Source organism: Carcharodon carcharias, chromosome 5 (assembly GCF_017639515.1).
Source record: "Carcharodon carcharias isolate sCarCar2 chromosome 5, sCarCar2.pri, whole genome shotgun sequence".
Taxonomy (NCBI): Eukaryota; Metazoa; Chordata; class Chondrichthyes; order Lamniformes; family Lamnidae; genus Carcharodon; species Carcharodon carcharias.
In genome coordinates, this window is record NC_054471.1 from 9,567,915 (window position 1) to 9,584,045 (window position 16,131).

The window sequence follows — 16,131 nt, forward strand, 5'->3', positions numbered from 1 at the left end:
AGGATGCAGCGCCAGGGCAGCACTTGACATCCCCCCCTCAGCAGTCACCTCCAAGCCTGGCCAACACTTGCCCTCAGGCAGCACCACACCCCTCAGCAGTCGCCTGTGGGACCGGGCATCAGTTGCCCCCATCCCCCGGTGCCCCTGAGGCCTGTAAACAATGGGTGAGCTGTGGTGAACTCTGCTGCTCACTCACCTCAGTTCCCCCACAGTGAAGACTGCCAAGTGCGTGTGGCCTGTGTGCTGTTGTGAAACAGGTCAGTGTGCTTTCCCACCGATGTGGACGGACAATACGGCGGGGCTCCAAGAGCCTGGCGGGACGGCCTTCTAATTATATGCTAATGTATTACAGTTAGCTCCCCCACTGACCAATGGCGGGATACGCGGCCCACCTCCGGCAGGCTGTGCGGTAGATTGTGAATTGCCTTCATGACGTTGTGAAGCCGGTCCCGTCATAATTCCCACGCACACCACCTATTGGCTGGCCAGCGGGCTCAGAAAACTCCACTCATAGTTTTGTTAGACGTGGGACTGTAGCTTTAAGAATAATCCTGTGTTTTAAGATCACATGATCTGTGTAAACCCATGTGTTAGCAGTGCGGGGAACCTCTACAGAGAGTTCTTCTTTACTTATGGAGTTTGATGCACAATGTAGTTGCTGCTGCTGTCTTATAAATAAAGGTAAATGTGTCCACCAAGAAAGGTTGTCTAAAGGTCAACTCTATAACAGGAGTGAAATTGACGTTCGCCTTTTAGGGATAAATGGGCTGGCTGCCGATTGGCTGGGTGTTGTACGGAAAGCTGTAACATCCCTGCAGTCCCAAAATCTCTTTCCATGAAATATAAAATGGGAGAAGGGCACTTGCCTCCAGGGAGTAGGAAAATTGTGCATGTGACAGATTTGGGAGAAAGCTCAAGAGAAGCCAAAGGCCTGTTTGGAGAAGATGATATTCCTGAGAAATGGGAGAAATACAAAAGGAGCAGATTTGCCTGTTTGCATGTCGAAGACCATTGGATTGCCCAGGGGGACAGTGATTGTATTAAACTTAGGTCACTCACTCAGACAGAATTGATGGATCATCGGGAATGGTCACTCACTCAGACAGTAATAGATGGATCATCAGGAATGGTCACTCACTCAGACAGAATTGATGGATCATCGGGAATGGTCACTCACTCGGACAGTAATAGATGGATCATCGGGAATGGTCACTCACTCGGACAGTGATAGATGGATCATCGGGAATGGTCACTCACTTGGACAGTGATATTTGGATCATCGGGAATGATCACTCACTCGGACAGTAATAGATGGATCATCGGGAATGGTCACTCACTCAGACAGTAATAGATGGATCGTGAGAATGGTCACTCACTCGAACAGTAATAGATGAATCATGGGGAATGGTCACTCACTCGGACAGTAATAGATGGATCATCGGGAATGGTCACTCACTAGGACAGTAATAGATGGATCATGGGGAATGGTCACTTACTCGGACAGTAATAGATGCATCATGGGGAATGGTCACTCACTCGGACAGTAATAGATGCATCATCGGGAATGGTCACTCACTCGGACAGTAATAGATGGATCATCAGGAATGGTCACTCACTCGGACAGTAATAGATGGATCATCGGGAATGGTCACTCACTCGGACAGTAATAGATGCATCATGGGGAATGGTCACTCACTCGGACAGTAATAGATGCATCATCGGGAATGGTCACTCACTCGGACAGTAATAGATGGATCATCAGGAATGGTCACTCACTCGGACAGTAATAGATGGATCATCGGAATGGTCACTCGCTCGGACAGTAATAGATGGATCATCGGGAATGGTCACTCACTCGGACAGTAATAGATGGATCATCGGGAATGATCACTCACTCGGACAGTAATAGTTGGAAATAATAAATGTTTCCACTAAGAAAAGTTGTCTGAAGATCAACTCTAGAACACAAGTGTTCCTTTTCAATGAATCCATTATCAGTACATCATCCAGGTAGACCACAAGTTTTTTTTATTCATTCAGGGGATGTGGGCTTCACTGGCTGGGCCAGCATTTATTACCCATCCCTAATTGCCCTTGAGAAGGTGGTGGTGAGCTGCCTTCTTGAACCGCTGCGGTCCATGTGGTGTAGGTACACCCACAGTGCTGTTAGGAAGGGAGTTCCAGGATTTTGACCCAGCGACAGTGAAGGAACGGCGGTATATTTCCAACTCAGGATGGTGAGTGGCTTGGAGGGGAACTTCCAGGTGGTGGTGTTCCCACCTATCTGCTGCCCTTGTTCTCCTAGGTGATAGTGGTCATGGGTTTAGAAGATGCTGTCTAAGGAGCCTTGGTGAAGTTGAGGTGGTCCCTGTAAAATGAACTCTATGACATTGTCCTCTGAAAAGTGGCACATGCCAAGGAAACACCGAAGGCCAGGCATGTATATTGATATAACCCTTTGTGGGTGTTTATGGTCATAAATCCCTGGGAGGCATCATTCAGTTCCAGTTGCTGATAAGCGTGACTCATGTTAAGCTTTGTATACATTGTCCCTCCTGCTAATTTGGCATAGAGGTTTTCAATCTTGGGAGTAGGGGACTTGTCCAGTTTGTTGACCATTATCTTATCGTCTCCACAGACCCGGATGGTCTGATCTGGTTTTAGGACAGGGACTATGGGTACTGCCCACACTGAGAAGTGAACCGCTTGTATGACACCCAGCCTCTCTAGCCGGTTCCACTCAGCATCAACCTTCTCTCTCAGGGGGTATTGAACTGGTCTTGCTTTCAAGAAATGAGGAGTTGCTTTTGGATCCACGTAAATCCTGGCCTGTAGGCCCTGGATTTTTCCCAGTTCATCCTTGAAGACTGTGTCATATTTTTTTAGCAGCTCTGGTAGTCCTCCTACTCATAACTGGAAGATTTTGGACCAGTTTAATTTAATCTTTTTCATCCAATCAGCCCCTAGAAGGCTTGGTCCTTCACCTTTAACCACTGGGGGCTGTGAAGCTTTGAATTAAACTGTGGTCTTGCTCCCACAAATACTCAGGAGAATTGGTCTCTCTTCCTCCCCCATGATTTTGTTGGCTTGAAAGTAGAATGAAAGACGTTCTATATATTGAGACATTCTATATATCAGCTTTGGCTGAATCAAAGGGACCGATTCTGCCAAAATGTGGCATTCCGGCTGAGTATATCTTCTTTTCTTTTTAATGAACTTACTTACCCACAATTGCTGGGTGAGGTACAGCAACGGACCTGATTTATCCTCGTCACCAGTTTGTTTTAGAGTTGATTTTCCAGGCAACTTTCCTTGGTGGACACATTTAACTTTATTTACAAGACAGTAGCAGCAACTACACATATGCAGCAAACTCCATCACGAAAGAACTCTCTACTAGAGGTCCCCGCACTGCTAACACATTGGTGTACACAGATCATGTGATCTTACAACACAGGATAATTCTTAAAGCTAAGGTCCTATGTTTATCCAAACTATAATTACTACAACTACATAAATGCAAGTCTCTCTTTCCTCTCTCTTGTGATGTCTTTCTCTTTTCCCTTTGCACTCTCTCTCTTCCTTTCTCTCGCATGCTGCCTCTCTCTTGCTCTTCCTCTCTCATGAAAAACATAAAGAGCCGCTTTCTGAGTTGAACTAATCAATTCCTGATCAGGCAGTTCCAGCAGCATTGCCTGGCCACTTTCCAACAAATATGTTGGCTAACTGATGTTAATCTTATTTATCGTTTCCCACTCCCAGGACCCCAAGACATCTGAACTCTTTTATGAGAAAAGGCCATCGACCTGAAACTCTCTCCCTCTTTTTCCCTCCATGCCTGACTTACAGAGGTTTTCCAGCATTTTCTCTTTTTATTTCAGATTTCCAGTATCTGCTGTACTTGGTTTGATGTTCAGTTGTTTTAGGCGTGCTCAATAAACTCTGTTGTTATTTTGTTAACCAGGTTGGTGTGGACAGCACGGGAAAGTTAACCAACTCGACCCTGGCCTGTTACATTGCAAACTGTGAGCTGGCCATTCTCTCTATTGGACAGCACTACAACCACAGTGACTTCAGAGAGGAACTGAAGAAATTCTTTAAACAGACAGGGGTATACGGTGTAAAGACAGTCTTGCTGCTGACGGATAAGGACATCATCAAGGTAAGAAGAAAAAGAGATGCATTTCTGTAGCATCTTTCATAATGTCAGGATGTATCAAAACTCTTTATACCAGTATAAAACTGTAGTGACTATTATAATAAAGAAAGCACAAGAGCTGATCATCAAGGAGAAGATATTTGGAAAGACACTGTGGAGAAAATGCCCTGCTGTTCCTTGAATACTGCCATGACACCTTAAACATCTGACCGAAAGGGCAAACAGCACCTCAGGTTAATATTTTATTGGAAGGATTGCCCCTCCCACAATGCAGCACTCCCTCAGTACTGATCCTCTGACAGTGCAGCACTCCCTCAGTACTGACCCTCTGACAGTGCAGCACTCCCTCAGTACTGATCCTCTGACAGTGCAGCACTCCCTCAATGCTGATCCTCTGACAGTGCAGCACTCCCTCAGTACTGATCCTCTGACAGTGCAGCACTCCCTCAGTACTGACCCTCTGACAGTGCAGCACTCCCTCAGTACTGAGCCTCTGACAGTGCAGCACTCCCTCAGTACTGTCCCTCTGACAGTGCAGCACTCCCTCAGTACTGAACCTCTGACAGTTCAGCACTCCCTCAGTACTGACCCTCTGAGAGTGCAGCGCTCCCTCAGTACTGACCCTCTGACAGCGCAGTACTCCGTCAGTACTGACCTTCTGACAGTGCAGCACTCCCTCAGTACTGACCTTCTGACAGTGCAGCACCCCCTCAGTACTGACCTTCTGACAGTGCAGCACTCCCTCAGTACTGACCTTCTGACAGCGCAGCACTCCCTCAGTACTGACCCTCTGACAGTGCAGCACTCCCTCAGCACTGCCTCTCCAACATTCTAGCCCACCCTTGGTACTATCCATTTGATAATACAGCGCTCTGTACTGGAGTGTCACCCTGGATTATGAGCTCAGGGCCTGAAATTGGACTAGAACTCGCAGATCATGGGATGGATTTTAAATTTGGAGGTGGGAATCATGTGGCTCAGCCATTTCCTGACTTGGTGATCCTGGCTGGCAGTGCCCGCCTGCATTATCTTCATGGTGGGGTGACGGGATGGGCTGTAGTTGGGGCTGTGCCTCTGGAAGCAAGCCCAAGGTGGAGGCAGATAGGGACGCACTTTTTTTAATTCAATCATGGGATGTGGGCGTCACTGGCTAGGCCAGCATTTATTGCCCATCCCTAGTTGCCCTTGAGAAGGTGGTGGTGAGCTGCCTTCTTAAACCACTGCAGCCCATGTAGTACAGGTGCACCCACAGTGTTGTTAGGAAGGGAGTTCCAGGACTTTGACCCAGCAACAGTGAAGGAACGGTGATATATTTCCAAGTTGGGATGGTGAGTGGCCTGGAGGGGAACCTTCAGGTGGTGGTGTTCCTTGTGTCTTGCTGTCCTTGCCTTTCTAGATGGTAGTGGTCGTGGGTTTGTAAGGCATTGTCTAAGGAGCCTTGGTGAGTCCTTGCAGTGCATCTTGTAGATGGTACACTCACTGCTGCTACTGTGCGTTGGTGGTGGAGGGAGTGAATGTTTGTGGATGGGGTGCCAATCAATGTTTTGTCCTGGATGGTGTCAAGCTTCTTGAGTGTTGTTGGAGCTGGACTCATCCAGGCAAGTGGAGAGAATTCCATTACACTCCTGACTTGTGCCTTGTAGATGTTAGGCAGGCTTTGAGAGTCAGGAGGTGAGATACTCGTCACAGGATTCCTAGCGTTTGACCTGCTCTTGTAGCCACAGTATTTATATGGCTAGTCCAGTTTAGTTTCTGGTCAAGTGTAACCCTCAGGATGTTGATAGTGGGGGATTCAGTGATGGTAATGCCATTGAATGTAAAGGGGAGATGGAGATGGTCGTTGCCTGGCACTTGTGTGGTGTGAATGTTACTTGCCATTTGTCAGTGCAAATTGGACATTGTCCAGGTCTTGCTGCATTTGGATATGGACTATTTCGAGGTGGGCAGGTTAAAGGATGATTCACTGAAACATCAGCCCCGTTCTGGAGATGAAGGTGAGGCTTCCTAACCCTCAACCCCTCCCTTCAAACCCATAAACCCCTCTCAGTCCTCCCATATCCCTCCTTTCACCTCCATACACTCCTCACCTGCTATTGTCCCTTCATACCACCCTCACCCACTCCATCCTCCCTCACCCCCACACTGAGAACCCTTTAAGGTACTTGGGTGTCCTGGTATATGAACCTTAAGTATGCAAGGGCAGCAAGTGATTAGGAAGACAAATGGAAAGGTTGCAAGGGGAATGAAATATAAAAGTGGGGATGTTTTGTTTCAGTTGTACAGGACATTGGTGAGACCGCAGCCAGGGGTCGGGGCACAAAAGTCACAAAAGAAATGCCGGGCCTGCATCCTGATATCATTGCGCCGTTGTGCCATATTACAGTCGGCAGGTGCGTGCAGGAGTCGGAAGCGCCTGCCGACAATTAAATAGGCAATCAAGCCCATTAAAAAGGCAGTGGCATGGGATGTTACCTGGCCTATGTGAATGAGAGTGCGTTGCACTGGCCACATAGCCAGGCAGCCATCCCGTTTTTAATTGAAACTCAATCCAGGGCAGGATGAAAGGTGACCAGAGTCGTGGCTAAGTGAGTAGGTAGGAGTTTAGGTGAGAGTTTGTTGTAGGCGATTTTCTGACAGTTCGTTGCATTCCCTGTGTTTCCTGGAGGGCTCCTTGGCCTGCAAGCTTTCTTAAGGCTTTCTGCTGAGTGCACCCTTCAGGGCACTATCCTGTGCCATCTGTATTCCAGCAAATGGGGATTGCCTACTCTGCTGGAAGGACCTCTTCCTCCGAGGAGGTAAAGGCCAGAGGGACAAGCGGCCTGGTATCTGCAGGCAGCATCCCAGAGAGCAACCTGTGGAAAGAGAGGCACAGCCAGGGTGAGTACAGGGCCAGCAGGAAGTGCAAGGCAGAAGAGTCTGCAGAAGATGCCATTATCCTGCAGCAAGAGTGTATATGCAGCAATCCAGCTACTGGGATATGTCTGAGGTCCAATGCTGAAGGATGGTCCGCCTCTCTAGGGAGACTGGGATCGCCATTTGCCAGATGATTGGCCTAGAGATCGCCTCTAACTGTGTAGTGACCACTCTATGCCAGTGGTGCCTAAGGTTACGGTGGCCCTGAACTTTTTCACCTCTGATTCTTTCCAAGGGTCAGTGGGAGATCCATGTGGTGTTTCCCAATCTGCTGCCCACAGCTGGTCACTGACACTCTGCTCAGATACATCATAAATTTCATTCATTTCCAGGCCAACGAAGCCAGCCAGGCTGAGCGGGTATAGTAATCTGATGTGTAATTTACCTTTAAGACAAGTGTTGTAGTGCAAGGTCACATGATCTTGATACCCATTAACAGAGTGGCGCAAGCTACCTCTGTAGAGAAGTTTTGATTGGAGTCTGAAGAGAGAAGACAGAGTTTTGAGCTGTAAGCACTCAAGTGTAGCTGCTGAGTTCCTTTTATAAATAAACAGAACGTGTTTCTTTTAAGAAAGGCCTACAGATCTTCTCTGTCTTGGTACCAACTCGGTCACCCCGAAACAAGCGTGCAATCTGGGTCCCTTAGCCCCAACATGCCAAGGGCACTGGATCCAACGGCGAGCCAGAGGCTTCTCTGAAATTGCTGTGTTCCCCTGCACCCAGGGTACCACATATGGCATGCATGTGGCCATAACGGTGCCAGTGGCTGAGCCGGGTGCCTTTGTTAACAGAAAGCGCTTCCACTCCATGAATGTCCAGATTGTTTGCGACCACAAGAAACAGATTGTGCCAGCCTCCGCCAGCTTGGCAGCTGCCATGATGCGTACATCCCATGACGTTCCCAGGTGCCAAGGCTCTTCATCACTCCAGCTCAGTTACATGGTTGGCTCCTGGGTGACAAAGGCTATCCCTTGAAAAGGTGGCTCATGACTCCACTCTGACACCCGAGGACAGAAGCAGAGGGGAGGTACAATGGAAGTCATGGCTCTACAAGGGCAGTAATAAAGAGGAGTATTGGACTGCTCAAGATGAGATTCCACTGCCTGGACCGATGTGGGGGAGCACTGCACATTCCTCCAGAACATGTCTCTCTTATTGTCGTTGTCTGCAGTGCTCTGCACCATCTGGCCCTGAGGGACACATTGGAGGATGAAGACAGCAAGGTTGCTCCACAGGCCAAAGAGAATGACTCAACTGAGCCATAGGAGCCCCAGGGTGAGAAGGTGACTACAAAAGTGAGGAACCTTGTGGGAGGCCTCAATTCCCTGTTCTTTCAGCCACACATCCAAGGCATGGCTTGAAAATGAGGGCAAGGAAGATGCTTCCTTACTGAAAGTTCCTGATCAGGCCATCCTGTGACCCTTATGTCAAGTAATGACCTCGGAAATAATATTTGAACCATAGAGCCATAGAAAAGTTAAGGTGCAGAAAGAGGCCATTCAGCCCATTGTCTCTGCACCAAAATGAGAAAGAAGAAACTAGCTGCTCATTTTAATTCCACTTTCCAGCCCCTGGTCCGTAGCCTTGCAGGTTACAGCGCTTCAGATGCAGGTCCAGGTACTTTTTAAATGAGTTGAGCGTGTCAGCCCAACAACCACTTAGGCAGTGAATTCCTGAACCCACCAACCTATGGGTGAAAAAGTTTTCCTCATGACCCCTCTAATCCTTCAACCAAGCACCTTAAATCTGTACCCCGTGGTAACTGACCCCCTCAGTTTGGGGAAACAAGTCTTTCCTGTCTCGCCTACCTAGACCCCTCATAATTTTGTACACCTCAATTAGGCCACCCCTTAGCCTCCTCTGTTCTAAGGAATACAACCCTAGCCTATCCAACCTCTCCTCATAGCTGCAATTTTCAAGCCCTGGCAACATTCTTGTAAATCTCCTCTGTACTCTCTCTCCAGAGCAATGCTGTCCTTCCTGTAATGTGGTGACCAGAACTATACTTAAAATTCCAGCTGTGGCCTAACCAGCATTTTATACAGTTCCATCATTACATCCCTGCTTTTGTATTTAATACCTCACCCAATAAAGGGAAGCATTCCGTATGCTTTCTTGACCACCTTGTTCACCTGTCCTGCCACCTTCAAGGACCTATGGACAAGCACTCTAAGGTCTTTCACTCCCTTAACCCCACTCAATAGCTTCCCATGTATTGAGTACCCCCTTGCTTTGTTTAACCTCACCAAATGCATTACCTCACACTTTTCCAGATTAAATTCCATTTGCCACTTCTTTGCCCACTCAACCAAACCACTGATATCATCCTGGAGTCGACAGCTATCCTCTTTGCTATCAACTACACGGCCAATTTTTGTGTCACCTACAAACTTCCCAAACATGCCTTCCACATTTAAGTCTAAATCATTAATATATGCAACAAACAGTGAGGGCCCCAACACTGAGCCCTGTGGAACACCACTGGAAACCGTTTTCTATTTGCAAAAACATCCATCGACCATTAAGCTTTGTTTCCTGTCGCTGAGCCAATTTTGGATCCAACTCGCCACCTTCCCCTCTATCCCATGAGATTTCACTTTTCTGACTTGTTTGCCATGTGGGACCTTGCCAAATGCCTTACTGAAATCCATGTAGACAACATCCGCTGCACTACTCTCATCAATCCTCCTTGTTACTTCCTCCAAAAAATCTATTAAGCTAGTAAGACACGATCTTCCCCGAATAAAACCATGCTGACTATCCCTGACCAATCCGAACCTTTCTAAATGACAGTTTATCCTGTCTCTCAGGAATGTTTCCAATAATTTTCCCACCACTGAAGTCAGACTGACTGGCCTATAATTTTCTGGCCTATTCCTTGCACCCTTTTTAAATAATGGTACAAGTTTCGCAGACCTCCAATCCTCTGGGACCTCGCCTATATCTAATGAGGATTGGAAAATGATCCTCAGAGCTATTTCTGCTATATCTGCTATTTTCTCCCTGGCTCCCCTTAACAACCTGGGATACACTCCATCTGGCCCTCTGTGATTTATCCACCTTCAAGGATGCCAGTCCCTCCAGTACTTCCTCTCTCGCTATGCTTATATCTAATATTTCACACTCCTCCCCTTTAACTCGAATGTCTGCATCATCCCTCTCCTTAGTGAAGACAGAGACAAAGTGCTCATTGAGAACCCTGCCACATCTCTGCATCAGCCCACAAGTTACCATGTGCGTCTCTGACAGGCCCTACCTTTTCCTTAGCCATTCCCTTGCTCTTAATGTACTGGTGAAACATCTTAGGATTTTCCTTGATTTTACCTGTCAATATTTTTTCTTATCCTCTCTTTGCTTTTCTATTTTCAATTTTTACTCCACCCCTGTACTTTCTACACTTGTCTCCGCTTTCTACAGTCTTAAGTCTTTTGTAAGTGTCATAAACTTTCTTTTTCTGCTTTACCTTGGTCTGTCTGCTTCTGGATAATTAGGGGCCTCTAGATTTGGCAGCACCATCCTTTTCCTTTGTGGGACTATGTCTGCACTGTGCCCATAGCATCTCACCTTTGAATTTCTCCCATTGATTTGACACAGTTTTTCGTTCCAATAGCTGTAATCAGTCTACTCTCACCAGCTTTGTAAAATTTGTCTTCCCCCAGTTTAAAACTTTCACCTGTGTTCTATCTTTGCCCTTTTCCATAATGAAGCTAAATCTTATGGTCTCTATCTCCAAAATGGTCCCCCACTGCTACTTCATCCACTTGCCCAGCTTCTGTTCCTAGGACTAAATCTACTCCCCCTTCCACTATTTGGGGGTTTATAGTACACTCCTAGTAGTGTGGCTGCCCTTTTTTAAATTCCTGAGCTCAACCCATATGGCCTCATTTGATGCTTCATTTAGTATATCATCCCTCCTCACAGCTGTAATTGCTTCTTTAACCAATAATGTGACACCCCCACCTTTTTACCCCCCTCCCTACCTGCCTGAAACCCAGACACAGAGACACTACACCCTTCTCCAGGACTGTTTAAATGAGATCCCAATCCATCCCTTCAGACTGAGAGGTGACAAAGCTTCCACTGAGCTAGTGCTCATTGTGTCCAGAGTCAGGTATTCCCATTGAACATTGAGCAGTCTTTAACAACGTATTTTAATTCTAGTCTCCATTCACCCTTTAACTTTTCACCTTCTGACTTAGAGATTGGACTACAATCTCAGATCGAAAGGTTCCCTCCAGTTAATGTTGTAATGAGCTGGGAAAGAGTGGGGTTTGCATTGTTCACTGATACATGGTTCGGTGGGGGAGTGGGGTGACCACCACAGGCAATGGACAGCAGCAGCGTTGGAGGAGACATTCTGTAAAGCTCGGCTAGGTACAGCCCAGTTAATCAGACTCATGCCTTTCTTCTCCCTTGTACAGGAGACATTTTTGGAAGATTTGAACTGCCTAGTACATTCAGGCCAAGTGCCAGGCCTGTTTGACAATGAAGAGTTGGACAACATCATTATGGAATTGAAGAACCAGGAGAGTGAAGGCAATCTTCCCGACAACAGGGAGGCACTGTACCAGTTTTTTCTCCAGGTAAGGCCCACACAGCTAGCCCAGGCCAGTGTTTCCAAACCACACCATTGCCACTGACTTGCAGCTTTACCCTGCACCAAACACTTTGCAAGCAATACAAAGCCACAATGATGTTCCTCACAGCTTCCAAAATCCTCATTAAAGAACTGGCATTTATTGTTAGGACATGGAGCTCATTACCACCTTAGGCAGCTTGAGAAGGTGGAGAAGATGTTTCCACTTCTTGGGGAGACCAGAATCAGGGGCCATAAATATCAATGACTCCAATAGGAAATTCAAGAGAAACCACACAGAAAGGTAAAGGTGAAAAGCAGAGTGGTAATTAGGGGAAACAAGATAAACAGAGAAAAACAATTTTTATTTCTCAAGGCCCTTTAACATAATAAACTATCCCAAGGCACTTCACAGGACTGTTATAAAATGAAATATGGTACCAAACCAAACAAGGAGACATAGGTACCGGACCCCGTAACCAGGATGCTTGGGAATGGATGCCTTTCAGATTTGGGGATTTTATGGATTTTGGGTCCTGCACTTATGTAGCGTGAGAAGAGTATGAGAAATAAAGACGAAATGGCTTTTATTTACTTTTATTGTGTTATTATTTTATTGTTTTACATTTTTTATTTTTGTAAATTGCATCTCAACCGAAGAAGAGTCAGCGTCAGAAGGAACGTCTGTGGTGGTAGCTGCTGTATAGACACAGGCTGGGGAAGTTGAAGGTTGAGGCTCCATTGTACTTCTTTAAAACATGTTCTGCAGCTTAAATCGTTTCAAATATCTGGGCCTTTCTTTCAGGAACACCTCTTGTATTTTGTCGACCCACAAACCATGCTGTTCTGGAATGAAGCTCTTCTGCTCTATCCCAGAATCAATTCCTCCAAAGTACTTATATATCTGTCAATAGACACTTGCTCCCATTCATCCAGTTCACCATTTTCATTGTCATATTTATCACCCTCATTCTCTTTATTCTTATTTATGACCATGTCCGATATTTCACTGTCTGTGAGTTGGAGGTGAATATTCAGACAATCCTCAACAGCTTCTTCATCCAATGACTTGGCTTCAGCACATGATAAATCTTTCACATGTACCAATAAATCTTCAATGTCTTTTTTCTCCTCAGACACAGGGAAACCACTAAAATCAGGCTCAATTCCATCTTTGCTATTTAGGAACCTGGTAAATGGCCACAAGCTGTGCCATCCATTTATCAGAATATTTTAGGGTACTTTGGCCCAGGCCTTTGCAGCACTCCAGAGTGCATCTTTTACATTGAATTCTTTTTTGCAATTCCTTAAATCCCAGGCCTCTGATGCATGCAGTGAGCATCTTGTGCATGAATTCAGCCTTAACTGATCTTGAATGCCCGCAGAAGGCCTTGATCCATGCACTGGATGAGGGACATATAATTGAGGAGGGGCAAATAAACTCCGAAAACATTGTCCTTGATCTTCTGCATTGTTCTGCATTGGGTTGTGCAGCACAATTATCAAGGAGTAACATAATTTTGCAGCCCCCAAAAAGAGCCACAGACCAACAATGAGCCCTGGCCTCAGAGACAAAATGGTTCTCGTACCAATCAAGGAAAATTGGTCTAGTCATCCATGTGTGCTTATTGGCCTTATCAGGAAAAACCCTGATCCCTTTGACAGACCTAGGATTTTGACTTTCAACAATAACAAGCAACTTACACCTATGGGCTGCTTTTGAACATCCAAGCACAGTAAGCTGTTCCTTCAAATCTTTGAATCCCATTGGTGCTGTCTAAGCCATAGTTATATAGGTTTTCCTGAGAACATACCTCCAAAATAATGAGGTCTCATCAGCATTGTACACTTGCTCTGCTGTTAGACCTTCCTCCAATATTGGATATTATCCAGTACGCCTCGGCAGCTTCAGAGCTGGCTGAAGCTTCTTCACCGCATGCTTTCAGCAGACGTACATCATGATGTTTTCAAAACTTTGTTATACCATCCTGATGAGTATTCACATGGCATTGTTAGACCCAGCTCTTCATGGAAAGCTTTCATTTGGGCCATGATAATGAATTCTCACTCCAATACTGCCTGATCCACTCCAGGAACACTTTGTCTACATGGGCTGATTTGACTACATTTACATCTGATTGATGGAGTGTTTTCCCAATATCCACTAATTTGGGCACATCACTGTCAGCGTAAAATTTAAGTACCTTCTCCTTTTGCTTCATCAAATTATAAATGGTCGATGTACCGAAGGCATATTCTTCAGTTAATCTTTTCACTGAGGCGCCCTCCTGTAGGTGTATTCGTAACTCCACTTTCTGCTTAATACTCATGACAAATGTTTCCTCTTGGTGCTCCTGCCAGCCAAAGGCTGTCCTCTTCAACATGAAACCAGTGGTAAGAAAGACTAGAATTACAGAGAAAGACACTTGTTCGAAAGGTGTTTGAACAGTGTTTTCAAGCAATCGATGCAGGAATTTGGTGGTGCCCCCAAATAAAGTGAGAGCTCGAGGAGGCGGTCACACCCCTCAGATTAGATCATTCAAATTTAGTCTGTGATCAGGGACAGGAGGGTGTGACTGCAGGTGAAGCAGGTATGGAGACTCAAGGGGAGCCTCGGCCCCTGCTATTGTCCAACAGTTACATGATTCTTGCAAGCTGTGTGGATGAGAGTGGGGATAAGCAAACTTACCACAGCACTGTGGTACATGGAGTCATTCAAGTGAGGGGAGGAAATAAGAACGTAGTAGTGGTAGGGGGCAGTATAATTAGGGGGATAGGTATTGTTATCTGCAGCCATGAGCGTGAGTCCTGAAGGCTGTGTTGCCTGCCCAGTGCCAAGGTTAAGGACATCTCATCAGGGCTAGAGAGGAACTTGGAATGGGAGGGGAGGGATCCAGTTGTCGTCGTCCACTTTGGTACCAACGACATTGATAGGACTAGAAAGGAGGTTCTGCTGAAAGAATTTGAGCTGTTAGGAGCTAAATTAAAAAGCAGAACCTCCAAAGTAATAATCTCAGGATTGCTACCTGAGCCACGGGCAAACTGGCACATGGTAAATAAAATCAAGGAGTTAAATGCGTGGCTCAAAGATTGGTGTGGGAGGAATGGGTTTTAGTTCATGGAGCACTGGCACCAGTACTGGGATAGAGGGAGCTGTTCTGGTGGGATGGGCTTCATTTGAACAATGCCGGATCAGAGTCCTAGCGAATTGAATAACTAGGGCTGTAGAGAGAGCTTTGAACTAAATAGAGTCGGGGGGATTGGTTTTGGAAAGGGGATACATAGGCTTGCAAAGCAAATTGATATGGCAGACTTGCAGGACAGCTATTTAGGTAAAGATACCCAGAGTGTGACAGGAAGGGATAGAGTGTACAAACATAAAAAGCAGCAGCAGATAGGGTTAAAGGGGGAACAAATGGTAAAAAGGCAAAATTAATGGCTTTTTACCTAAAAGCACGTAGTATTCAGAACAAAATAAATGAATTAATGGAAAAAATAGAGGTTAATGGGTATGATCTTATAGCCATTATGGAGACGAGGTTGCAAGGAGATCAAAGCTGGGAACTAAATATTCAGGGGTATGTGACTTTTTGAAAGGACAGGCAGGAAGGAAGGAGTGGTGGGGTAGTTTTGTTAGTATGAGATGGAATAAATATGATAGCAAGAAAGGATCTTGGATCAGGAGATGTAGAATCCAAATGGGTGGAGGTAAGAAGTAACAAGGGGAAGAAGACACTGGTGGGAGTAGTCTATAGGCCCCCGAACAATAGGCATACTGTAGGACAGAGAATAAATCTGGAGATAATGAGGGCATGTAAAAAAGGCAGCACATTAATCATGGGGACTTTAATCTTCATGTAGATTGGGAAAATCAAATTGGCCGAAGTAGCCATGAGCAACAATTCATAGAGTGTATTCAGGACAGTTTCCTAGAGCAATATGTTGTAGATCCAACCAGAGATCAGGCTGTTTTGGATCTGGTAATACATAATGAGGCAGATTTAATAAATGATCTGAGTAAAAGATCCCCTAGGAAACAGTAACCATAATATGGTAGAATCTAGCACTCAGTTTGAAAGTGAGAAACCTGGGTTGGAAACAACTGTGCTAAACTTAAATAAGGGTAATGACAAAGGAATGAGGGCAGAGTTGGCTGGCGTAACTGGGATAGGATTTTAGCAGAAAAAACGGTTGATGAACAATGGCAGACATTTGAGAAAATAGTTCATGACTCACAACAAAGATATACCCTAGTGAGGAAGTAGGATTCAAGGAAGAGGATAAACCAACCATGGTTAAACAAGAAAGTTAAGGATAGTATCAAATTAAAAGAAATGACACACAATGCAGCAAAGATTAATGGTAAGCCGGAGGATTGGGAAAGTTTTAAAAACCAACAAAAGATGACCAAAAAAATAATAAGGAGGGAGAAAATAAACTTTGGGTAAACTAGCAAGTAATATAAAAACAGACAGTAAGAGCT